The following is a 27,535-nucleotide window of genomic DNA, read 5'->3' as shown; positions in this document are numbered from 1 at the left end:
AGATGTCTTAGTTCAAGCGACAGCACAGCTCCCAGCAATTTGTTTGCTGAACTCCATCACCTTCCCCCTAGTTGGCAAACACCAGACACTAATTAAATTTAAAAATTCTGGGCTTGGTTTGCATTTTAATTCTGCCCACTTGAAACTGGCTGGCATTACGTCAAACAACACACACAAGTACACTCCCTGAGCTGTCAGGCCATCTCATTAGATGTTGTCACCCTGGCTGCCTGGAAGCAGAAGAGGCAATGACATCTGTAATGGATTCAGCATGGCTTACAAAACATTTGTCCCTTGGTCAGAATCCTACAGGTCCATAAAGCTCACAGTCTTCCTACTTGCTTGGAATCACATGCAAATGCCCTACCAGTGATGGATCTGGAGTCTACCATTCACCATACCAGCTGGTTTGGTGGTGTTCACCAATTCCATCACTACCTACCGGACAACCTATAAGGTTGGTTCAAATCTCTTTCTCCCTGGTAAGATCAATTGCAGAAGTCCCAAGTTGCTCAAGATCAACTCATTATGGGCTCAAACCAGTCTTAACTCACTGAGCATTCATATATTGACTTGATATTGTACAGAGAAAATTAAAGATTATCAACCTTAAGATGTGTTCTACTTCAAAGACGACATTAAATTAATACCCCCCATTTTTGAGTGATTTAAAATATGCCTGATAGTGAATGGACAAAAAAAGGCAAGCCCTTTGGATTCCATTTATGAAATAAAATTTGGAAAGTATTAAATTCCAAATGTCTGAAAGAACTCCTCTGAGGCAGCACTTTACTGCAGCCCTAAATCACAGGGACACACTGTGGCTGGATTTTTTAATTATGTTTTTTAGATGCTGGATCATTTTGTGACTATTAAAGACAATCATAGACAAACCTAACAATGAAAGAATTGAATCTGATGCTTAAAGGCATTCAGCTAATTCACCATGGGGTGTAGAGGAGCAAGAGGGAGGCAAATGCAAGGAGGTGTGAAGTCCAGAGCTAATTTCTAATATTTTTTCTATGAAAAGCAGAGCTTGCCTTCAGAGGAGAAAAGCTTGAAATGACAATGTGATTTTTATTGCTTTCTTTAGTTCGCAAGGTTCACACTCCCATGTGGCATCTAAAAAGCATCAGAGACTTAAGGGACAGGCTCCTGGTCTCTGCCCAGGGCACAGAGGCAAGGTTTGAGAGAGAGGACAGGGTCAGCTTCTGGGCCTGTGGGAGACTGCTCCCACTCTGACCCTCCAAGCCTGGGCACTGACAGGGCACTCAGATTTACTGTGTATGTTGATTAACCCCTCAAGGTAGTCTCACTTAGAATATATACACAGCAACAGCAGGCAGTCTCCAAGATTAAATGTCCATATATAAAGCAAATAACCACAAAAACTATGATGATCTGCTTTCAGAGGAATTGAAATTTAATGGAAAGAATACCAGCACCTGTCAGAGATAAGGTGATGAGGGAAAGATGCACTTTCACAAATACTGTATGGGTACAGCTCCCTCCTCCACGTATTTATTTGCTGGAGAGGCAAATGAAGAAACCTCTTGTCTACTGGTTCACTCCCTGCAAATGCCTGTAATGTCAGAGAAGGACTGAGTCTAAATCAGGGAGCCAGGGATGCAGTTCTGTATGGCAGGTTCCCAACTACCTGAGCCTTCACACATTGCCTCTCAGCTTCTGCATTTGCCAGAAGCTGGGGTCAAACAAGACGCCTGGGTATTGGACCCCTGCACCATATTAATAGGATACAGGTGTCTTCACTGCTAGGGCAACTGCCATCGAATGTGCACAGCATCTGAGATTGACTTAGGGCTCAAAGAGATCTTCACAGCTAAGAGATCCTGGGGTGGGCAAATTATTACCTTTTCTGTGCATGATAAGACAGGATTTCCTCTATAATGGATGGCTATTCACACTACGTGATATACAGAAAAATTGGCACTAGCCACAAATTCATCCAGCACCTGTTCAGGTCAGGCTTTGCTGATGGAGGAGCTGACAAAAGCTTTTCAAAACTGTTTGCAAAACCCAGGATTATGGATAAGAGATGCTGGGGTCTGTAGTAATATACAAAATGAATACTCTGAAAACTAGATGAGTCAATAACATAATCACATTTTTGGGGAAAAAAAAAGCTTAATTTTACAAATGCTGGAAACACTAATTATTGAAGTGTGACTTGCCCTTGGCAGATTCAGGGTTGGGAAAACTTCTAACAACTTCTTTAAGCCTATCTTTTAGCTCCAAACAATGACATTGTTGTTTCCTACTTCTCCACCCCACCCCATCTCCTTGATCCAATTACTTTATTTCTAGCATTTCAGAAGAATTATTTTATTGTTGTTATTATTTTTCCACAATACAGTTTTGTATGTATAGGGATTCCTCCCATCCTTTTCTCTTTCTTTTTTCTTTCCCACATGATTTTTATTAGACATTTTTTAAAAATCAGTTTAATCTTACTTTTTTTTTAAACTTTTTTATTATTACTTTAGATGATGTTTACCTAGTTGATCAGGGAGGGAAGAATCTAGGGTTGGGGAGAAGTGAGTGTGATCATTGTTTCCAAACTTTCTATTTCTTCTTCCAGTTTCTGGTGGGGGTGGCAGGGGATATAGGAGGATAGGCCACACTCAGCCTCCCAACCATCCCAACACCCAAGGATCCCTTCCCCTTTCTTCCTTAACCATTTTCTCCCATTTTATCACAGTATTGTAGTCCTTCAGTAACAGTCACAAGTTTAACATTTTGCTGTTAAGCAAGTGCATCATGGCATTGTGGGTATAGGCAAAGGCAGAGATTTAGATATCATACTGTCAAGGTATATTTAACTGATTCCTTGAGAATCCATTTATTCAGGAGTAGAGATGTGTACTGCATCATATCTTTACTTACTGGTATGCTAGTCTCCGTTATACAGTTCATGTATAGAATACATGTACATACTTGTGATCCAACTACTTTCAATATCATGTGTTCCTTGACAGTGTATCTCATTCCTGCTCCTGTCCTCTAGCCTACTCTCCCTGTGAGGCCTTATCATGGCACATCTACCCTTACTGTAATCCATCCCAGGTAATGGTAACACTTCCAGCTACCCCAGCAAACTATCCTGCACTCCCCAGCCACCTCAGCCCTCGTAATGATCACTGTGATAACGTCAAACATGCTACAGAGTCGCTGGTGTCAGCAGGACCCAGTCCAGTTTCCTCAGCAGAGACTTCCGTCCATTTTCCCAGGCTCCCATTTATGAATTCCTTGTTTCACCCAAACCATTTCCCCAAACACCTTCAACTTCACCTTCACCTTCTTCCACAGTCTGTGCTGCAAGCTGTATTTTCCAAAATGATCGCAATATCATTGGCCTCATATATTCATCCTACAAATGGCTTTAATATGTTAAAAGTGGGGCTTGTGTTCTCAGATCAGGGTGTTCTTGTGGCAAGTGGCAATGACTTCCACGAAATGTCATAAAATAAAAAGAGCTTCTGGGGAGTGATGCTGTGGCACACTGGGTTAAGCCACCGCTTGCAATGCCAGTATGGCATGTGAGTGCCAATTCTAGTCCTGACTGCTTCACTTCTGAGCAGGAGAATGTGGCTCAAGTGCTTGGGTAGCTGCCACTAATGTGGAACACCCTGATGAAGTTCCTGCATTCTGGCTCTATCTTAGCTTAGCCCAGCGATTGTAACTATTTGGGAAGTAAAAATAAATAAAAAAATCAAAGATCTTGCCCTCTAACTTTACCTTTCAAATAAATAATTTACTTCAAAAAGACAATACTATATTGTAGTTCTCTTAGGACATTAGCACCACATGCCCAATGCCTCTGATTATTCTCACAGCCAGCAACAGACACACTAGTGGTGAGCCTTCGGTTGATTCTAGCATCCTCCAACTGTGCCTAGATGATGCCAAGTGGAAAACTGACAAGCTATTCTCAAAGTGCAGCTTCATGAGCAAAGTAAGGAAATGTTTTGAGTACACTTGGTGTAGCTTGTTATAAAGCAACAAACAGCTAGAATACACTAAAATATTCTCCTCTTCTGTTTAGCCTCAAATCCTACTCACTTTTCAAAGCCCACTACAGACTTCTCCTCCTTTACGAAGCTAAGCTCACGTTAAAGTGATTTCTGAACATCAGTGCAGCTTAATGTCACTGCTCCCTCCAAACTGGACCCTAATCTCCCTGAGAGCATAGATTACACGTATGTTTTCCATCATCTCTCAGAATATTTCACATGTAACAGTTGATCTAAAAGTACTTGCCTTATAACTTTCTAGCTTTAAGATAAAGATGCTTGTGATAGCATTTTTAATATACAGTACACACCAAAACAGACATTTAATATAAAAGCAAATGAGGGACCCGGCACCATGGCCTAGTGGCTAAAGTCCTCGCCTTAAATGCGCTGGGATCCCATATGGGCGCTGGTTCTAATCCCAGCGGCTCCACTTCCCATCCAGCTCCCTGCTTGTGGCCTTGGGAAAGCAGTCAAGGACGGCTCAATGCTTTGGGATCCTGCACCCGTGTGAGAGACCTGGAGGAAGTTCCTGGCTCCTGGCCCTGGATTGGAACATCACCAGCCGTTACACTCACTTGGGGAGTGAATCATCAGATGGAAGATTTTCCTTTCTATCTCTCCTCCTCTCTATATATCTGACTTTCTAATAAAAATAATAAATAAATCTTTTTTTAAAAAGCAAATGAGAATAAGGGACAATAAAATCTTCAGTAAAGAATCAGGTAGTTCTAGGAAATTCAAACTGTCTAGTCTTTGGATTGCCTTTTAAATGAACAGTTTATGTTCAACAGTGTGTATGTGTTCAGCCAACATGTAGATTTGGATGTCTGCTCTGGGAATTGTTCCCTCATTAATAATTAAATTCTAAATGGGCATTTTGAGAAGTGGCAGTAATGACCCACATTCTCCAATCTTGTAATTACTCAAGTGTAATTAGAATGTGGGAGGGTTTAGAAACAGAGTGTTTCTTGTCAAATACCATCTGTATTAAGACTTCTTAAAATGAGACTCATGAACACTAGAGTTGTGAGTGGGAGGGTTTCAAACAGCTCCTGCCTGAAATGTTATCCAAAGTTGCCTGTCCTTGCATTTTTTTTTTGCAAGAAAAAAGAAGACTTTGTAACTTTGATCAGAACTTCAGAGTAGTTTTGCAAACACTGTTAATTTAATGCTTTAACCTTAATCCCAATTCAGAGACTGCTATACGAGCAGCACTGGACCAGTATTGGGGAAACCGAGGTTGCTTAGCACAATGGCTTTAGGGAAGTCTTATGAGCTCTCTAGTCCTCCCACTAGATGCTCAAATTATAAAAATGGGAGGCAATGAATAACACCTAAAACTTCTAGACCTACCATGGCATCTGAAGGCAATTTTCCTGATTAATGATTTGAAGAGGAAGGAAACTTTATTGGGTGCTTTGCCATTGGATTTTATTTTATTTCCTACAAAAGAAGTGTAATGTCAACCTAGGTTAAAATCAGCATTGAAGATGCTAAGCACCCTGCAGCTAAGCCCTCACTCGCAGCACCGGCATCCCATATGGGCTCCAATTCAAGTCCCAGCTGTTCCACTTCCCATCCAGCTCCCTGCACCCTGTACATGGGAGAGCCACAGGAAACTCCTGGCTTCTGCCTTCTGATCAGCCGAGCTCTGGCTATGGCAGCCATCTGGAGAGTAAACCAGCAGGTGGGAGATCTCTCTTTGTCTCTCCTTCTTTCTGTCAAATCTGCCTTTCAAATAAAAATAAATATTTTGGTTTTTTAAGAGGTAATAAATCACAAAGAACACACAACCCCCCCCCAAAAGTCTTTAAGAAGTTTGCATTGAAGTATTAACAACTGTTTACTTAATAAACATTAAGTATGTGCTCACAATATCACAATCACCAGTCATGGATGTTATAGTCAGTCCTCTAAGTTTGACTTATAATGAGTAATTCAACCCCAATGCTGCACGTAATTCCAGGAAGTAAAGTGAGCAGTATAGAATCAAAAACTAAGTGCTCCTACTGATGAGTCTGATATCTTGGACTGGGGGCAGGTCAGGCTAGGCAGGGCTACAACATTTGCTGGCCTGCATATGAACTGGGTTAGGTGGAGAGCTACACTAGGCTGACTGGTGTATGTACTGGTGCAGGCATGAGCCAGAATAAGGACAAGTGGATTGGGTTTTGCCACAGATCAGCTGGCAAGGGCTGGAACAGAGGACAAGTCCTATTGAGCTAGACTGCAGAAAAGCTTTGCCTTTGTCCAATACGCTTCATGCAACTTTTTCCTCCTGTCTTTCCCCATGACACATGGTGACTGCACAGTGCCATTCTTCAGATAAATTTGGACATGTGTGAACTAAGTGCCTGGGAGAGAGACAGAGACAGTGCGTGGAGAGTGCAAGATCCAGGAATGGGATTGGGCCCAGTAGGGAAACTGTGGGCTCCCTTCTGTAGGCTGCAACTCCCACTGGCGAGCAGGAGAACCAGGACTGGGAGGTGGACCTGGCTAGACAAACAGTGGCACCCACTGGCATGAGTATGGGCTAGAGGGTGGAGTCAGTTCGGATGAGTTAGGCTTCAACACCCAATTATGTGGATGAGAGCTGAATGGGAGGTGCAACAGACCAGACCAGTTCACTGTACATGCTGGCAGACACAGAAACCAGGGCTAGGGGGCAGCCCAGTTGGAATGATTGGGGCTGACTCTGACTGGGCTACACTCCTGATGGCATACTGAGGGCTGACTGTGTGAAAGGCAGGGTTGAGCTGGGCCACAGCACCCACTTGTTTGTGTAAGAAATGGGGTTGGAGATAGATCTGACTTAGAAATTATAATTACCAGTGTGGACACATGCTGATGTGGGTGACAGAATGAACTGGGCCCTGTACAGGTGGACTTACACACAAGAGATAGGACTGAGGTCACCTGAAATTTGTTTGCGGGTTCCCCCCCAAGTAAACTGCTGAACTCATAACTACAAACATGGGGAGAGCGGCAGGATACATGGTCTGAAAATGGAGTGCGTGCGTTAGAACTGGGGCACCTCAGAGGTTTTGATGGATCAGTGGATGGTATACCTGGAAGCACATGGAGGATATGTCAGACCACTGGAGCCTGCAGAGGGCATCTGGTACCAAAGCAGAGGAAGGAGGGCAGAACAAACTGGACAACTCCCCCAGTGGAGCATGACAGCAAATTTCTGGGTGAATCCAAACTCAGAGGTGGACTGTGTCAGCCAGTGGACCTTGGAAGGATATCCTCATCTGCAAGAACAGCATCTCAGAACTATGGAAAGCACTTGAGCAGAACCCTTGGAGCGTGCTCCACATTGGGGACCCTGGGATCACATCAGGTGGCCTCTCCCCATCCCTGGATACTGAGACAGTTGGGAAGCTGGGTGTCACTTCTCCCCTTATTTCTCCCTCCCCCAAGATATAGAAAGAAGGAAAAGAAAATGTGGAAACAATGGTATCACCCACTTCCCCCTGATCCTGGACCCTTCCCACACTAATCAACTATGTAAACGTCATCAAAAATAAAATTTGGAGACAACACTAAACAACTAGCATAAGGGAACAAAGCCCTCAGCACACAAGAGGACAGAAGAGACATTGATTATTTCATTTCTTAATTTATCCACTTTCCCCTAATGTTGGTATTTTTTAGCTTTCATATTGACAGTGAACCTTTCACATATACTTACTAAATTAGATAGTCACTTCCTCGGACCCAATGCCCACACAATACATTCTTTGTACCTCACTTACATAACGATATGCCCTCAACTATATACTCATTAGATATTCAATAAATGAATAAATGAAAGTTTTTCCATAAAGCCAACAACCTGGCTTCATAAGGAAAAAGAATACTTTCTTTGAACCATCATCAATACTCACAATGTTCTTCTTTCACAAAAAAAAAACAAAAATATAAATGAGATCCTTGGTGTGTTTCCAAACGCTTGGGGTGGGGTGTCCAACCCAGAAGGACACTGCTCTCTGTTGCACAGGGACCTGGGGAATGGTTAGGAGGCAACCCTACTTAATTTCCCACATTTGAAAATGATGGCTAAATGAGTTTGTGCTTCTAAAAATTATAAATGGAACAGAACACTGCTGAGTACAAATAAACAAACTTTGCCTTTGTCCAATATGTTTCATGTGATTTTTTCCTCTTGCCTTTCCCCATGACATATGGACATATGGTGATTGCACAGCACCATTCCTCAGATAAATTTGGACATGTGTGAACTAAGTGCCTGGGACAGAGAACGCATACAAGGTTAAAAAAATGAAGTTTTCATATGGAACTAGCTCTAGACCAAGAGATTCTACAATAATGAAATACATAATTACACACAATTAAACACAACAACAAAGAACAACTGAACCTTGAATCTTCCACCAGCATCTGAAAAAGCTCTAATACATGTATACTTGAGATATTACTTTTGTGTCATGCATAAGATTTCCTTAGACAGAGCTGGACTGAGTTTCTTCGTTGCTTTTGATCAAAAAGCTAATACCCCAAGGCTGTCCCATACAGTGTGATCCCACTTCATTTTCTCTAAGTCAGTCACCTAAGAATGAAAAAATGGTGGGGAAAAGCAGAGATGGGAAACAGTACCTTTCTTCCTGACTTCTCGGAGCATTTTCTTTGGTTATCTAGGCATGGGGGCTGACACGAAGGCTTTGACCTCCCTGGGAAAGGTTTTGAGGTTGAAGCAGGAGGACATTTTTTGAAGAAGATGTTCTCTCACATCACTGAGAAGGGAACATTTCATCTCTGAGGAAATTATAGAAAGCATCTTGCAGGTGCCCTCACAGCACGGGACATGAACAGCGGCCTTGTTGTGTCGGAGGGTGTTCTTGTCCCAGGTATCTCCTCACTTCCCACCTCAGGTCTCATATTCATTTCCCAATTTCATGCTTGTTGACTCCAATGCAGTCCTGCAGGTTCTGGTTTTTATCAGTGATAAGAATCAAATGTATACTCTACTTGGGCTATATTATTTTCAAGTGAGTATATTTTCTCATATAGATTCTATATAAGGAGAGTGAAACCAGACAATTTATTTTTCTTTCTAAAATATTTATTTATTTTTCTTGTAAAGGCAGATTTACAGAGAGAGAAGGAAAGATAGAAATATTTTCCATTCACTGGCTCACTCCCCAAATGACCGAAACAGCCAGAGCTGATCTGATCCAGGAGCCAGAAGCCAGGAGCCAGGAGCTTCTTCTGGGTCTCCTACACAGGTGCAGGGGCCCAAGGTATTGGGCCAACCTTGGTTGCTTTCCCAGGCCATAAGCAGGAAGCTGGATGGAAATTGGAACAGCTGGGACACAAACCAGCACCTATATGGGATGCAGCACTTGGATGTGGAGTTTTAGCCAACTAAGCCAATACACCAGCCCATAGTTTGTTGACTTGTTCATTAGATTATTTGGTTAATAGATTATAGCTGATATTACTTGATTATAGGATAAGAACAGAGAGCATGGTATGTTGAGATAAAGTTTAGCGTGCCTGCCTGCATTCCATATCAGAGTGTCTAAATTTGAATTCTGGTTCTACTCCCAGTTCCACTATTGCACACCCTGGGAAGCAGTGGTAATGACCCAAGGACCTCAGTCCCCACCATCCATATGATACAGAGTACATTCTCAGCTCCCAGCTTTGGCCTCAGCCCAGTCCCTGCTATTACAGGCACTTAGGCAACAAGTGCACAGATGGGGGCTCCATCTCTCTGCCTGTCAAATAACTAAATAAAAAGCACTTTTAAAGAAAGAACTTGGGGGGGCAGGAATAGCACAATATATAAACCACAAGTTTTAAAGACAGACAGTGCTAGTTTAAATCCCAATTTCTTCCCTTTAACAGTTACACAACATTAGGCAGGTCCCTAATCTCCCCAAGTCTCAGTTTTCTTACAATATACATACTCAAGAGGATTAAATGAGTCACGATAGAAAAGGTGCCCATGTAGCACTATGTTAAGTCCGCAGTAATTAAGGCATGTAGCTAATTTGATGTTTCTTGCTAGGTCATTTAAGAGTCAACATTTTACATACACTTACATACCTGCATATATGTATGCTTAAGAACGGAAAAAAATCACAAAGTATACAGAGGTAGGAAACTCAGACACTTGAACATGCTTATTGACACATGGTAAATGCTAATGCTCACACTCTACACAAGCTTAACTTAACACACAACTAAGTCATCTTCCCTAAGGTGGTTTTTCGGTTGCCTATTCCAGCTATGTGGTTCTATCCGCCACTACAGCACACAGACGGGCCAAACACGTCAAACTGAGTCAACTTTAAAAATGTTTCCCAGTTGCCTGAAACCACAAGAAATTGAAACAACCGCACCCCCCCCCCACCCCAGCATGTTCCAGGATGCCAGGAGGAATCTGCTGGCCAAGTGCTGGGTGATGACACATGGCCTTGCTGCCAGTCCTCAGCGACTCATGCATTTCCCGGCTCTACCTGGACGGGATGTGTGCTGAAAGCAGATCTGTCATCCATGTCACTCTAATCTTTCGGGCCCAACTGGTCTCCCGGGTCACATCCTCAAGCCTGTCCAGATGACTCATCACTCAGCTGGGAAGCAGGAAGTGCTCCATGTAGTGGGAGGAAGTGGAAAGGACGCCACACCTCAGACAATGCCCTTCTTACCCAAGCAGTGTTGTTATTCTCATCTACTAGGCAACACCCAAACACAGCATGCTTGCAGTCCCACCCTGAGCAGGGGAGATGTGACTGGGAGTCTATTCCAGTGTCTCACATCTCGGACATCACATGTGACATCCATCCTGCTGCTGCACCAACTGCACACCCCATGGCAGACCCAGGCCACCAGAGTATTAACCTCAAAGCAGAGACAGAGCCACTGTTGGTGAATGCTGTCATTTCCCTTAGCAGTGACACTTGCTGGCACAGAGGTGTTTTCTGTGTATTTATGTAGGGATGCACGTGTATGTGCAACAAGGATGGGTCACTCAAGGGAAGACTTTTGCTGCCAAGATTGTTTGCTATTTTTTAAGCGTTTGCATACTTAAAAAATTATATGTCTGGGTCTCCTCAAAGACATACCATATTTCATGGGTGAAAAGTAAATTATTTCAGTGGGTCAGGAGATACCTGGCCTTTCACTTCTATCCAGAAGATCAGGGGGATGTGAAACATCACCCTCATTCAATGTGTGGAGGGCGTTAGAGAATCAGGGAAGACTTTGAAGTGTAACACCTACTTTCATCCCCTTTCCAGCCTAATACCCACATTCTAACCTGGAAACTTTAGAGCAATGAAATACAGCTAGCCATAGTCCTTGCTTGACCTCATTTACTCACTACACTGAAAAACTGACATTTTAGTTGGAAATAAAATGGTTAAGGAACTTTTTAAATATATACATATATATTTATTTTTATTGGAAAGACAGAGAGAAAAAGATCTTTCATCTGCTGGTTCACTTCCCAAGTGGTCGCAATGGTTAGAGTGGAGCCAGGAGCCAGGCGTTTCTTCTAACCCCCTATGAGGAAGCAGGGTCTCAGGGACTTGGGCTGTCTTCCACTGCTCCCTAGGCCACAAGCAGAGAGCTAGAGGGGAAGTGTAGCAGCCGGGACACAAACTGGCACCCATATAGGATTCCGGGAATGCAAGGCGAGGATTCATCCTCTAGGCCATAGCACCAGCCTCAGAAACTTTTTAATATCAAAATTATGGGGGGGGATTATTTATGGTTTTTTGTTTTGGGTGTTTGCTTGTTTGTTTTAGCAATTTTCAGTTGGATTTTTTAAGATATTCAATTGCCTTAGAAGGCAAAAGAAAAGTGTTTTGTCCCCTGCCATACATGTAAATCCAGATGGAGCTCTTGGCTTCAGCCTGACCAGGGTACCATTCTATCCAGGAAATGAACCAGCAAATGGAAGATATCTCTCTCTTTCTAATTCTTTCAAGTAAGTAAATAAATCTTAAAAAAAAAAACAAAAAATGAAAATTCTCTATGTGCTAAATACTCAAATACCTCAAACCATGGCAGCTGTTTTTTTCAAACAATATTTATTTATTTAAAAGGCAGAGTTACAGAAAGGGAGAGACAGAGAGAGATTTTTCCGTCAGCTGTTTCATTCCCCAAATGTCCAAAATGGCCAGGGCTGGGCAAGGTCAAAACCAGGAACATGTCTCCCACATAGTGTGGCAAGGGTCCAAGCATCCATGCCAGCTTCCCCTGGTTTCCCAGGAGCATTAACAGGGAGCTGGATCAGAAGTGGTGCAGCCGGGATTTGAACTGGCGCACATGTGGGATGCAGAGTGCCAGCACTACAGAGGTGGCTAACTCCTCTCTGCCCTGTCAGTTTCCAAAAGCTATATTTCTTGATCTCATTTTATGTTAAGAACACGAGGTTTATTATCACATGGCCAGGAAGAAGTAAAATTTCACTTAAAAAAAAATTTCCAGCCCTACAAAAATGCAAGGCCTCAAAACATTGGATCAGGACTCAGAATTGCTTCTCTCCACAGAAATCTTTAGTAAAAGGCGAAAGATTTATACATTCTGAAGAGAAATGTTGACCCTAGTCTGTCTGATACACAGGCCATTCACTTCCTACCGTAGAAATGGCTCCTTCTGTGTGTGACAAAGCTTGTATATTACAGGGCATGTTTGTACTTGGTGAACAATTGAAAAAGAATGCTGTGTGAAGATTTTAATCACTTCAGCCACAACTCCAGTAATCCAGAGGCCATTACACCCAGCTCCTAATCTATCTGAACTCAGTTAAGCACTGAGAGTAAGCTCCATGAGCCACCAGAAGGAAGGTGACAGGAGTTCCATCAGTCAGGGCAGGTGGATGGCAAGGTTCTGAGTGTACACTGCTTGCTGCCTGGGGGTCATTTTACTCTAGCTCTTAACAGCTGTGTCATCCCCAGTCTGTCACAGAGAGAGAACACAAGATGCAGGGAAAGAGGGAGTTTCTTCAGGCAGGAATATTGAGAGCTGCAACAGAGAGCAAGAGGAAGACAGGAACATGATGTGCTGGTGCCATTCCTTATGAAATAGCCCTTGGACCCAGCGCGGCTGCCAGCAGAGGCTAAGAGCTGAGGTTCAAAAGGAGACACAGTCACCACACTATGGGAAAGTGAAACTTAACAACTTAACAAAGCTAAGGAGAAATAACACAATTTATAAAAAGCTTCTCCCAAAATATTTGGACTCTCTCCTATTGACCACTGTCGAGTATCTCATTTCCAGGAGATGGTAAAAGTTGTTGCGGACTTTTTTTTGCAAATGAACATGCCCTTGCAAAGTGCTCCCGACTCGCTGGCACGGGTCTCGGAGCCTTTCTGGAAGATTGTATTCGCTCTGCCTTGTCTTTTATTAGCACCTTTCGCAGCCATTGTGGCCTTCATCTATAAATCAAGGTTTTCATTAAGAGCAGTTCTCTTCTTCTGTCTTCATAATATATGCCCAAGCTTAGACACACATTTCAATCTCCCCTCCCTAAGTTTAGAGCAGGATGACATGGTATTTTTCCTAGAACCATTAAGCAGCAGTGTCCTGAGCACCTGGGAAAGGTGAGATCCAGACATGATGTGGGAATTACTTCACTTCATCTCTACATTCAGGGCTCTGGCTTCAACTTTGGGGCCATCCTCTAACCGTTTCTGTCAAGAGCGTGGGACACTATGGACTTGGCTGTTAAGACATGGATGCAGCCAAGGGAAACAGCCTGTGATACAGCTTACAAAAGCTTTCTTCCCTTTAGTTTTCTCCAAATAGATAAAGATAAATGAATTATTGTGGGAAACTGCATTTTGTAGCCAACACATGCAGCCACCAACTAATTTAGGATTAACCTGTTCATGCAAACTCTCCCTATCAATAAACAGAAAATAAAAAACTGGATAAATGCAAATAATATCCAGGAAAGGTGGCAGACAATAAAATGGCTTTTTCAAAGTTTCTCTTTAATAGTGGTATGTTCTCAGGGAAGCATAACGGGGGCCCTAATTTAAGAGATTGGGGAGTGAGGGAGGGAAATGAATTAATGAATGAAGTGTCTTGAAGAAGAAAACCATAAAGTTAGGAAATGTTTCCCTACTCTTAAATGTCTGGTCAAAAAATAATGTATCTTTGGGCCCAGCGGCGTGGCCTAGCGGCTAAAGTCCTCGCCTTGAAAGCCCCGGGATCCCATATGGGCGCCGGTTCTAATCCCGGCAGCTCCACTTCCCATCCAGCTCCCTGCTTGTGGCCTGGGAAAGCAGGAGAGGACGGCCCAAAGCTTTGGGACCCTGCACCCGCGTGGGAGACCTGGAAGAGGTTCCTGGTCCCGGCATCGGTTTGGCGCGTACCGGCCCGTTGCGGCTCACTTGGGGAGTGAAACATCGGATGGAAGATCTTCCTCTCTGTCTCTCCTCCTCTCTGTATATCCGGCTTTTCAGTAATAATAAAATCTTTAAAAAAAAAAAAAATAATGTATCTTTAACAAAAACTTTAAGGAGATATTTTTTAAAAATGTAAAGGACACATAAGCAGTATATGAAATGGCATGTAGTGATTACAAGTATACATGTCATCATATTCACATCAAAATTAAATATATCAGCTTCTTCAAACACTTATCACCTCGTTTTGAAAACTTTCCAAATCCTCCCCTCCAGTTTTAAAAAGCATAGAAATGTATCTATTTAAATACAAAGACATAAGAAAACAATGAGAAATACAAAGTACTATCATCACCCTACCATGCAGTAGAATACAGAACTTCTCCTGCATAGCCATAACCTAGCATTTTGATGCATATGGCCAAAGTGTCATGTTTCTTTAATTTACAGAGGGCCCCTAAAATCTTACGAACTATAGCTCTCACCCAACAATGCTAGATTAAGGATATGAGTCAGCCACTCTCATAAAATAACAATCACCAAGAAATATCTTTTAAATGTTTAATTTTACTCATGATTAGAGATACAGAAAAAAATAACGAATAATACACCTTACTTTTGCTGGCAAAATTTTCGAAATTTGAAATTATTGATGTTAAAGAAATATCAAAACACGTATTCTCATAAATTATGACAGGATCTCTCTAGACTGAATTAAAAAATAATTTTCAAACTTTAAATTTCACATCATATCTATGGGTCCAGAGACACAGATTCATTCCATAAAAGTACCAAGACAGGAATGGTGTGATAGCCTAGTGGCTAAATCCTCTGGGATCCCATATGGGCACTAGTTTGTAATCTGCTTGCTCCACTTCCCTTCCAGTTCCCTGCTTGTGGCCTGCAAAAGCAGTACAGAATGGCCCCAAGCCTTGGGACCCTGCACTCACATGGGAGATCTGGAAGAATCTCCTGGCTCCTGGCTTCAGATGGGCTCAACTCCAGCCACTGAAGCCACTTGGGGAGTGAATCAGCAAATGGAAGATCTCCCTGTCTCTGTCTCTCCTTCTCTCTGTAAATCTGCCTTTGCAATAAAAAAAATTAATATCTGCCTCTTCAATAAAAATAAATAAATCTTTTTTTAAAAAAAGTAGCAAGATACACAGAAGACAGTCCTACATGGCACTACTGAGAACACAATCCAACAAAACTGTGCATGAAGTTACATGAATTACAGACAATCATTCAGTGGAAAACTCTGCAGCATAATGTGGCTAATCTGTGAGGACTTGAAGGATCTCTGAGATATATAAAATGCAAAAAAAAAAAAAATACAGAGAAGATGAATGGCATGTGGCTCAGTTACATGGTATAGTGCCACTGCCTGTTAGGCCAGCAGCCCACATAAGCATTGGTTCAAGTCTCAGCTGCTCCACTTCTGATCCAGCTCCTAGCCAATGTGCCAGGAAAAGCAGAAGACAGCCCTAATGCTGAGCCCCTGCCACCTATGGGAGACCTGGGTGAACAGACTGACTCCTGGCTTTGGCCTGGCCCAGCCTCAAACTTTGTGGCTGTATAGAGTGAACTACTAGATGGAAGATCTACTTCTCTGTTTATCTCTTCATGTCACTCTGCCTTCCAAATAAATAAAACCAATCTTCAAAAAACTGCATGGAATAATTATATTTATGGGTACATTTAAGTTCTAATGTTTTAATGTATATTGAATGCTCAGACAAATTCATTCCAATGTATACATTTAAAAAGTAAAGTTTTATGATGTCTATAATTCCATGGGTTTCCTGACCAATCCATCTGGGCTTGCTCTCAGGTGGCTACACTCAGCTGCAGATTTGGTTAGGACTGACTAAATTCATCTCGCCATGGTCTCAAATGATTCGGCTGAAATATCTGCAGGGGACCACAGGACTCTTCATTTTTGGTGTCTTCATGCAACAGAGATTATACTCTTAGAGGTCAAGAGCCTAAGTTCAGGGCCCTTGTTGGTCAACTCTCAAGCCAAGTAAGTCCAGTAGAACTCCTTAAGTCTATACAAGTCCTAGGACCAGTCCAGCTTAAAGAGGAAAAAAACAGACTACCCCACATGGTTGGGAAAATTGCCAAGAACCTCTAGTCATATTTAGTTTGCACATATACATTTACATATCTATGTCTGTATCATCTTTACCAAAAATGTTATTGAAAAAAATCAATGGACACAATATCCTCTGAGGACAGGAGTTATGAAAATGTATGATGAAAGAAAAAAAAAGACCTTAGTATTCTTACATTTATTCACTCACACCTACCACATGGGCATGAGGCCTGGGCAATGTCTTAGGGTGCCAGGCTCAGGCTGGCTCTCCGTACTTGGCCTGCTGATCTACTGTCACCATCTTGAAAGTCCTGATTTTGTTTTGAACTTGTGTTTTATGAGTGCATTCCAGTACTGCAGTGCATCATGCACAAACACCAGGAGAACGCAGGGAATATCTGTTTTTCCCTGCCATCTCATTCTGCAACCATGCTCCCAATATCCCAATATCCCAATAGCACGGGACTGCAGTGAACTCACAGTGCGTGGGGGTGCAAGATGACTTGAGGAAGCAATTGGTAAGCACAGCCTGTTTTTAGCTGAGAAAATCAGGTGCTACCCATCCCCACAGTGTACTAATATTGGTGAAGAAACTCTACCAAGGCCTTTCTCATTATGTTCCTCCCATGGACTGGACAACCCCAGTTGCCAAAAATAGCAACAGAAAAGAAAAGGATAGATAGGGCAGCACATCACCTTTTTCCTTTTAACTTATCCTTCCTCATCAGTAAACTAAAGATAGTGTTGGTAGAAAAGTTGAATTTGTTCAGAACCTGGTTTTCCCTGTCCTGATGAGACTGAAATACGTACACATGCAGCAGATATGGAACAGAAAAATACGCAATTCTGGTGATTGTGCATATAAGTTAAATGTTCTCATATTTACACTTAATCATTGGCACTACACCAGAGAAAGATCAGCAGGAATTTTATGCTAATCAACTGAAATCTGTTTTTATTTACTTTGAACAATATTAAACAGCAACTAAAGAATAAAATGATGAATTTAAGATACAGAGCAAACAAAAGAAAAATGCTTTATATAGTAATGTTACAAATAACATTTTCATTCCCTCTGAGAAAGAAAGCAAGAGACCCCTACATGTTTATTTGTACTGTGTCCCATAAGTTATGTAGTCAGCCTTGTCTGTAGGGCTTGAAATTACATATTTATGTCCTACATTTACTTATTAAAAAGATATTTCTTTTCACCCTACCTTCCCACTCATTTACTTTAAGGTCTTTATGCTGCCCTTAATTCAAGTCAACATAGATCTATCTTTTTTAAAAGCAAAAGCAAGGAGATCCAGGACATGGTAGCCAAAACACAGGTACCTAATGAACAAACACTTTTAATAAACAAAGGCAATTTTTCATACTATTACCCTTTCTTCCTTTTCCTTTTGTAGGCAAATGTCCTCCCTGATTTATAGCACTGGAACTGCAGCACAACGAAATTAAGCAAGAATAATACACCAGATTAAAAACCCAAACCCAATTCTATGACCTCGATTCATGACAGCGGCACTGTCAATATAAATATTTATTATCTCAGGGACCGTGCACACAAGGTCATCTACACCACCAGGAAAGCTTGGCTGATTGGTGCATATACATCACCTCAGGAAATGTAGGAGACCCGCAGAGGTTATTTACAGGGACATCTTCTTGGAAAATTAACACAAAGAGGATTTCTCGTGTTGCATTCACTATTACAGTGTCAGCATGATATAGCTACAATCACTAACATCTTTATTAAAGTTGAAGGGGGTATCATTTTTATATTTATTTCCTATATTTTTTCATCTCTGATACATAAAATCGTATGTTTATGGGGTGCCATGTGATATTTCAGGAGAGGCATACACTGTGTGATGTTCAAACAGAGTAAACATATTTATCTCGCATATGTTACTCTGAATCTTCAATAATGTAACTTCTTCCTGTAAAATTTTATTTCCTTTAATTTGAAAGGCAAAGAGAGCTCTTCCTATTCTGGTATATTCCTCAAATGCCTCCAATAGCCAGAATCGGGCCAGGCCAAGATCAGAACGCAATCTGGGTCTCCTAGACCATACTGAGCCACCACCTGTCACCTGCCAGGATCTGCACCAGCAAGAAGCTGGAAAAAATCAGAGCTAGGGGCTTGGTGTGGTAGCCTAGCAGCTGAAGTCCTTGCCTTGAACATCCCATATGGGATCCCAGTTCTAATCCTGGTGGCTCCACTTCCCATCCAGTACCCTGCTTATACCTGGGAAAGCAGTTTAGGATGGCCCAAAGCCTTGGGACCCTACACCCAAATGGGAGACCTGGAAGAATCTCCTGGCTCCTGACTTCAGATTGGCTATGAAAAAAAAAGATCTACTAATTTTTATTGCAAAGTCAGATATACAGAGAGGAGGAGAGACAGAGAGGAAGATCTGTCCGATGATTCACGCCCCAAGTGAGCGCAACAGCCAGTGATGTGCCAGTCCAGAACCAGGAGCCAGGAACTTCCTCCAGGTCTCCCACACGGGTGCAGGATCCCAAACCATTGGGCCGTCCTCGACTGCTTTCCCAGGCCACAAGCAGGGAGCTGGATGTGAAGTGGAGGGATTAGAATGCGAAGCTGCCGGGATTAGAACCAGCACCCATATGGGATCCCGACGTGGTCAAGGCGAGGACTTTAGCCGCTAGGCCATGCCACCAGGCCCAATAAGTAAATCTTAAAAAAGAAAAGAAATCAGAGCTGGAACTTAAATTCAGGTGCTCTGATATGGAACATAGGTGTCCCAAGTGTTATCTAAACTGTCATGTCTGATGTTTACCCGTGTCCTTATTCCTAACGACAAAAAAAGTAATTATACTAGAACAACTTAATGTTAGAAGTTTCTATTGAAAACAAAGTCACATTTTGCAATAAAGTTCTCAGATTTAAGACTTTAGACAATGCTGATAGGACATTCAAGTGGTTGACAGTAAAACTGTGTTATGGGATCAGCCACTGGCTGTGACACCAGCATCCCACACAGGAGTGCCAGTTCAAGTTCTCACTTCTCCACTTCCTTTACAGCTCTCTACTAATAAACACAGAAGGTAACAGAAGATGACCCAAGTACTTGGGAACCCTGCCACCAACATGGAGACCCTGTTGGAGTTACAGTCTCCTGGCTTTAGCCTGGCCCAGTCCTGGTTGTTGTATGATCATTTGGGTAGTCCAAAGGATAGATTCTCTCTCTCTCTCTTTCTCTCTCTCTGACTTCCAAATAAACTTTTTGAATCCCAAAAAGAAAGAAAGAAAATAGCAAACCAATAAGGAGCAAGTAAACTAAAGCCCTAGTCACTGTGCTGGGGTCAGGTTGTTTGACGACTATGTCTCAAGTGGCTTGAGAACTTTAGGCTTTTCAGAACCACCTTTTTCTTTCTCAAAAAGATTGGGAAGAAGAGTCAAAAGCAAAATTTTTCTGGATAAGCAAAGAGAATAGTCTGCCTAAAACCTCCCATGGAAAACTCCAATGGCAGCCAACTACCTGTCAGAGCAGAACTGGTGATTGCTGCAGGAGGTGACAAAAAGCATACTTTTCCTCTTAGATCTTGTACTTTCTGACCTTTGTTCCAAATGCTATGAATGAGGGGTCTTCTAAAAGTCTGTGGAAAGTGAGTAACACAAAAGCATTTTTTTGCACTCAAATTTATCTTTAATTCCATTTTTCACAAACTTTTTGAAGTCCTTTCATGTTATCAACTTTCAATAAATTAAATTATTTCTTTCAAAAATAAAAACCAAGGCTGGGAGATTCTTGGTTTATATGCTAAATTCTGCTGAAGTTCATTTTTGAAAATACCATGGTCAAGCCTGGCATTGTGGTGTAGCAAGTTAAATTGCCCCCTGCAATGCCAGTATCCCGTATGGGTGCTGGTTCGTGTTCCAGCTACTTCACTTTCAGTTCAGCTCCCTGCTGATGCACCTGGGAAAAGAAGCAAAAGACATCCCAAGTGACTGAGGCCATTTGGGAAAGGGAATCAGCAATTGGAAAATCTCTGTTCTCTCTGACTCCGTCTTTCAAATAAATAAATAAGTAATATTTTACAGTGAAATAGATAAAATAAAAGGACAATGGTCTGATGTTGTCTAGTTAGTGTTATGGATGGGCATAACTAAGAGTGGACAGTTTTCTAGGGTGAAAGGACAGTAGGGAATTAGAGACACAAAATTACACTTTCCTGGAATACCTCATTTTTTTTGGAACGAGATGCATAATCCATATTTGAGCCCAGTTATCTAGAGAAGCAGTGGATCTACGAATTAGAACTACTTACGGTGAAATAGGTATTAATAGAAGGTCTTTCTGCAAAGCTTTTCTGCTTTGATTGCAAGAACTTTGCATATTTTTTTCCTAATCATTTTTTTCTTTCATTATTGATACAGTTTGGAGAAACCAGCATCAGCCCCTCCTAGTTTGCTGATAATTTTTAGAAATACTCACCATCATAAATTCTGAAAAGACATGTTACACTGCCAGTAAGTTGGCAGACTCCTCCCACAGGAAGCAGGACTGGAGTATCTAACCCGCCCTATCTTCAATTCTACAGTCAACGAGGCTTCATCTTTTGAAAGGTTTAGAATGAAAGCTTTCCAGAGAAATGTGCACATGCACGCAATAAATGTTAAAGGCCAAACAGTTGATCAATCAACTCTCGGGGATCATAAGTCTCTGATCAGAAATGTTTATGGCTGTTTCGCTTTTCCTGACACTGCACATGCAGATCTATGGGCCAGCAAACTAAATGTCAATTAGGACAGAATCTAATATTTGGATCTAACCTGAACTTAATCTTAAATAAGGATTTTTTTTTTCACTCTATAATTCCCATGACTGAATTCTGGATACTTAAACCATTCTTCAGGGTAAGCTGATAATCTTATTGCTAAAGAGCCTGCAAGTTTGGAAGAAACAGAAACCAAATGGACAGCTGAATGTGACTACAGCCTGGATTTAACTCCCTCTGAGCCAGTTGTTTTTAAGTTTTTGGTTTTGTTTGTTTGCTTATCATTTGAAAGTATGACAGGTTTGGGGACACACACAATACAAAGAGAAAGAGATCTTCCACCTGCTGGTCCATTTGCCAAACGACCACAGAAATCAGGAACCAGAAGTTCCGTCTGGGTTTCCCATGTGGGTGGCAGGGTCCCAAGTACACATACCATCTTTAGATGCCTTTCCCAGCACGTCATCAGGGAGCTGGATTGGAAGTGGGTCAGCCAGGACCTGAGTGGAACTGGGACTCACGCAAAACTGGCCCTCTTCAATGCGGGATGCCAATACCACAAGTGGTAATTTAACTGGCTGTGCCACTGTCCCAGCCCCTCTGGGCCACGTTTGAAGCCACACTTTGCCTCCTTCTCTGAGACCTCAGCCTGGAACTGCTCTCCTATCTCAGACAGACCTCCATTTTACCCACATCTTATCAGTTGCAGTGTTGGCCTAACCCCCACCTCCTGATCTGGTCTTGGTTCAATGCCAACCTTGCATAAGTTTTGCTTTTTCACCACCTGGACTCTCATTATCTCAAGAGTAAGCTTGGCATCCTGCCAGCCTCTACGCAGTTAGACATGATCGTAAAAAGCAATTCTATGCCATGCTCTATTTCTCCCTGATGGCACTCACCTGGCTTGGAAGGCAGTAGAGGCGGCCACACCCAATGTGGGCTGGGTCTTGGGGAAAGGAGGAGGAAGGAGATTGTGGGTGAAAGAAGCAGGAAGGCCCAGGCAGCAGGTGCAGCTGGCTGACCTGAATCAAGAGTCTGCCAGGGGGTGTTTCACTGAGAATTTGACCTGGGGATCCCCTGGTTAACCTGTAGGGCTTGTCACGTGTTTGCACCAGGAAAACCAGACAGCACGTGGTTGGTCTCTGAAAGAGCTAGGTGGTGGAGATGTGTCTGGAAAGCAGCACCTGGTTGTCCAAACACTGTTATGGCCTCAAGAAAGGCTTTCAGAGGATCCTATTTCCACAAAAAGCTAGAAGGTGAGAGGAGCATTGCATTACGTGGGCCACTCCAACCTCTCCTCTGGGTGGAGGTGTCAGATGGGAAGCACACATGTCACACAGTCAGTGAACTCCTGCCAGTCGCATCCCTGCAGTCTGGTGACAGTCAAGCCCACAGGGAAGCCCTCTGGCCTCTTCCTTATGGCTTCACTCTCTTCCTTCTGAATCTAACATGCGTATGCATGTAGTGCATTTTCTTCATCCTCAGTGCCTTGCATCAAATGCAGTATTTAGTAGATGTTTGGCTAGCACCTGCTGATACAAGTCAGGCTAGCAGAATTGTGTGTCAACTCAAGGAAGCCGTATGACTGGAAAACTATGCCAGAGTGGATAGTTTGTGGACAGCAGCCTGGAAGCAGCCTGGACAGCATGAGGAGCCAGAGCAGACACAGGAGGCATTTGGTGAGACAGGTTCTGTCCGTGTATCCATCCATCACACCACTGTACCAGGCACTTTCTGGGGGCTAAGGCCTTTCTGGGGGCTAAGTCCTTGATTGCATTAGCTCTTTCCTCCCTGTAACTGCTCAGGATAGGGTTATTTGTGACCCTCATTTTAGAACAGAGAAAAGAGGTTTAGGGGGCTGATGTCATTTGCCTGAGGACACAGAGCTGGCAAGAAAACCAGGACTGTTGCCATGATCTGGCCAGGTGCCACTTGTGATATGAAACACTGCCCTGTCTCTTTCACACTGCCCAGGCCTGAGGAGCCAGAGGGAGGGCACAGCAGCTGATGGGTAGGGGAGAGGGTGGAAGGGAGTGGTCAATATGCAACTGCTCAAAAAAGGAGACTAGCGCAGGGAGAGGCAAGGACAGCCAACCCCAAAGCCTGGAAGGTAAAATGTTGTGATGTCAGCAATACTCTTCAAACAGCTCAGCCAAACTCACTCACTCTGTCTGTCTGTCTCTCTCTTACACACACACACACACAAGAGGATCTTCAAAAAGCACATGAGAATGCTTATTTGGGGGGCCAGCATTGTGTTGCATCAAGATAAGTCACCGGTTGCAACACTAGAATCTAAAACTGGAGTGCTGGTTCCAGCCCCAGCTCCCTGCTAATACACCTGGCAAAGCAGTGGAAGATGGCCCAAGTGCTTTGACCTGTGATACCCATTTGGGAGACTCAGATGGAGTTCCAGGATCTTGGCTTCAACTCACTCCAATTATCTGGGAAGTAAACCAATAGATGGAAGATCTCTTTCTGTCTCTCTCCATCTCCTGTCACTCTGTCTTACAAATAATAAATAAATATATTGAAGTGTATATCATGGAAAAAAAAACCACACATGGTTTCTACAGAATAAACTTAGCCTTTAACTTCATTTTCCCACACACTTTCTGAAGTCTCTGCACGTACACATTCATCTTTTGGTATCTGTGGGCTTGGATCCAGGGCCTCCCACAAATGCTGCAATCCACAGATGCTCAAATTCCTGACACATCTGGCATGTTTACAGGTAACCTACACATCCTCCTACATGCTTTACAACATCTAGACTACTTATAATGCTTAGCATTACCCAAGTGCTAGATGAATAGTTGTGCTATATTATTAAGGAGAAAATGTCAGGGAAGACATCTATATTTGTTCAATTCAGATATGATTTGGTTTCAATATTTCTAATATATTGTTGATTGAATCTGAAAATATGTAACCTGGATAAGAAGACATGACTGTATACACCAGTATACGAGCATATATGGGTTAAACTGCATAGATAAGTATATGAGTATATATGTGCACACAAGTATCCAAGTACATATGGAGACAACTGTATAAACAAGTAAGTGAGTATATTGGGGGTTGGGTAGATTTTGGGGGAGGGTGGCTCCATTTCAATTTTTTAAAAATTTTTGGTTACTTTAATAAAAATAATTAACAACATTTTGAGTCTGCGACTTCAGACATGGGTTAAGTCTAGAAAAAAGCGCTTGGATAAGGGAAAAGAAAATTTGAAGCAACAAGCAGACATCAAGAAAGAGAATTGGTGGGAGATAAATTCCCAACTGTGCTAAAACACCTCAAACGACGTACTCACCGAGCCCAGACCCTGTGTTTAAACTATTATGCACAAGCCTGCAACTGCTACTGTCAATCATTTGCCTAAGGATTCTTTTAATTTTCCTGTATTTAATCTGCACCTTGTTCACCAATCTATCTGCCTGGATAAGGAAGCCTCTCACAAATGAGCGGGAAACGACATTGAGGGCAACAGTGATGGTACAGCTTTAAAGAAAACAGTAACTTTCTAAAAAGCTGTTTGAAAATTGTAGCTTTTTCCATTGCATGTGCCTCTGAGCAGATGTATTTAGTATTAAATGTAATATCTGATCATTTTACCACATTTCACCCATTATATATTTATAGAATATGTAATGAAGAAGAAAGTAACTATGTTTTTCTTCTTCAGAATATTTGTACCAGGAAATTCTATGAACTTTAAGCAAACCTATGCACAGGCAAAAACAGCCTGCAAGCAAATAAACTAAAACCCACAACAAATAGCAAAAGGCCCCCAAATGGAGAGGCTGTTTTCATTAACACTCATTTCCTTACCGCTTACCTATGGGCAAGGTCTCTGTGCTTTCTCCAACACTACTGAACATATACTTGTAGCAATGAAAGACAGAACACAGTACGGGTACACACACACAACAGAGAACTAACTTCACTAATTACACACAAAAAAGTATCACGATACTACTCGGTGATGTTTTGGCAGGGGAGGTGGGGAGGGATCTAGAGCAGGGCAGGTGGAAATCAAGACCCAGAGCATTTCTCCAGCAAATTCACTGGGACCTCACAGAAACACACATGATAGAAGAATATACGGGACAGTCGGAAATCACGGAGCAAACATCCAAAAAAGAAAACGTTGGTATCCTGAAACAAGGCTCTAAGAGTTATAAGAAACAACTAGAGGAAATCCATGAATTTGTAAGACTATTTAAGAATCTTTTAAAGCAAAAGAAAATTTAAAATAAAACATAAATTTCTATAAAGCAATAAAATTTCAAAAACTCATTCATTTGATACCATTGGCTGAAATACATGGCTACTTATGTCACTTCCAAATATGCTATGAATAAGATATTTTCATAAGCATCAAATTTTTTTTTAGATCATGAATTATATTTATGGTAGATTTAATGGATCTGAGTCAGCCTGGTGGTATATCAGGCTAATTTTACACCTACAGCGCCAGCATCACATACGGGCGTTGTTTGGAGTCCTGGTTGCTCCACTTTCAATCCAGCTCCCTGAGAATGGCACGGGACAGCAGTGGAGGACGGCCCAAGGCCTTGGCCTCCTGCATCCATGTGGGAGACACAGAAAAGCTCCTGGCTCCCACCTTTCGACTAGCCCAACTCTGGCCATTAAGGCCATTGAGGTCATTTGGGAAGTGATTCAACAGAAGAAAGATCTCTATCTCTTTGTCTTGCCCATTCTCCCCTTCAGTAACTCTGAATTTCAAGTGAAATAAATCCTAAAAGTAAAATCAGACATGTACATTAACTACTATGAAAAGCAAAAAGTATACATATTCGCTGGAATGATAACCAATAATTAACATGTGATCAAATCACTCATGAATTAGTAAGTAAATACTAATATACATATAAATAACATGTGTCAAAAGAGGAAATAATCAGCAAAGTAGATAAGAAACCAATTATCTCAGTAATCAAAGAAACACAGTTACAAGAATAGTGTCAACTTACTAGATAGGTAGGTAGGTAGGTATGTACGTAGGTAGACTGGGATGCCTAGCACATTAGCCAAGGTCAGGCCTAACTTAGGGTTGCTCAACTACTCCTGGTGACAAAACAAGAACTAATGAAAGTTACCATGTTCATATTTATCAAAAGTCACAAAGGTTTTCACACTGTTCAAACTCGAAATTCTTTTCCTGGGAATTGATCCTAGAGAAATCATTCCTGAACTATAGTCTAGGCACATGGGAGGACTCCAGAGACTCTCAGCAGACCTTTGAGTACAAAACTCACAATACAAAGAAGACGTTACCTGCCCTTTGGGAACTCTTTCTCTCGCACAGCTCCTGTGGAATTTCCCCATGTGACTTGATGAGATGCAACACCATTGTTCTGATAGCTACAAAAATGTGTGCCCGTTTGGAGGATGATGAAATTTGGGCACAATCCTCCATCTTCTTTTCACATCATACTTTCAAAAACCAGGCCACGGGCCCAGTACAATGACCTAGTGGCTAAATCCTCCCCCTTGCAAGTACCAGGATCCCACATGGGTGCCAGTTCATGTCCAGGTTGCTCCACTTCGCTTCCAGCTCCCTGCTTATAGCCTGGGAAAGCCGTAGAGGATGGACGAAAACCTTGGGATCCTACACTTGCATGGGAGACCCAGAGGCAGCTCTTTCTCCTGGCATTGGATTGACTCGGCTCCAGCCATTGCGGCCACTTAGGGAATGAACGAGTGGATGAAAGAACCCTCTGCCTCCTCTTCTTGCGGTAAATCTTCCTTCCCAACAAAAACAAATAAATCTTCAAAAACTAGGCTGCATGGGCAACCTCTAATCCATGAAGGCTTTCATAAGCCTCACATACTCTTTTAAATTCTGATTGCCATTATCACTTACATCTGGCAAAATACTCTAACCTGGAGGCAGAAGGGCTGTGTGAGGGAGAGGAAAATTACAGTTGGAAATTCAACACATCCCAGTAAAGAGCAAACATGCTCAATCATTGTGCCTCAGTGTGAGGCCTACAGGCAGGTGATTGCCTTGGAAGTGAGCATGAAGGGGTATAGTGGGGGACTACAGGGCACTGTTTCTTAACCCTGGATACCCAGGAATTCCATTTGGGGCATTTGAAGAAGCTTCCCAGGTCCCCCAGTTTCTAAAGATTTCTCTTTCATTGATCTAGGAAAGGCCCAGACGTGGGAGTTTAAAAATCTGCCCAGGGATCAGCTTTGTGATGCCATGGGTTAAGCCATCACCTGTGACACCAGCAAAC

At 42.3% G+C, this 27,535-nt stretch overlaps 1 protein-coding gene and 1 non-coding gene across 4 annotated transcripts in view; both read right to left on the bottom strand.

Annotated features, from left to right (window-relative positions):
• The window catches only part of RAPGEF4 (Rap guanine nucleotide exchange factor 4), a 339,309-nt gene that overhangs the window by 208,936 nt on the left and 102,838 nt on the right, over positions 1-27,535 (bottom strand). The gene's annotated exons all lie outside the window — the stretch shown is intronic.
• LOC118757894 (U5 spliceosomal RNA) lies at positions 12,496-12,614 on the bottom strand. The gene has a single exon (XR_004995406.2). It is a non-coding gene; the product is annotated as a U5 spliceosomal RNA (small nuclear RNA).

Source organism: Ochotona princeps, chromosome 5 (genome assembly GCF_030435755.1).
Source record: "Ochotona princeps isolate mOchPri1 chromosome 5, mOchPri1.hap1, whole genome shotgun sequence".
Classification (NCBI taxonomy): Eukaryota; Metazoa; Chordata; class Mammalia; order Lagomorpha; family Ochotonidae; genus Ochotona; species Ochotona princeps.
Note: the sequence above shows the minus strand (reverse complement) of the source record. Positions and strands in the feature narration are given on the sequence as shown.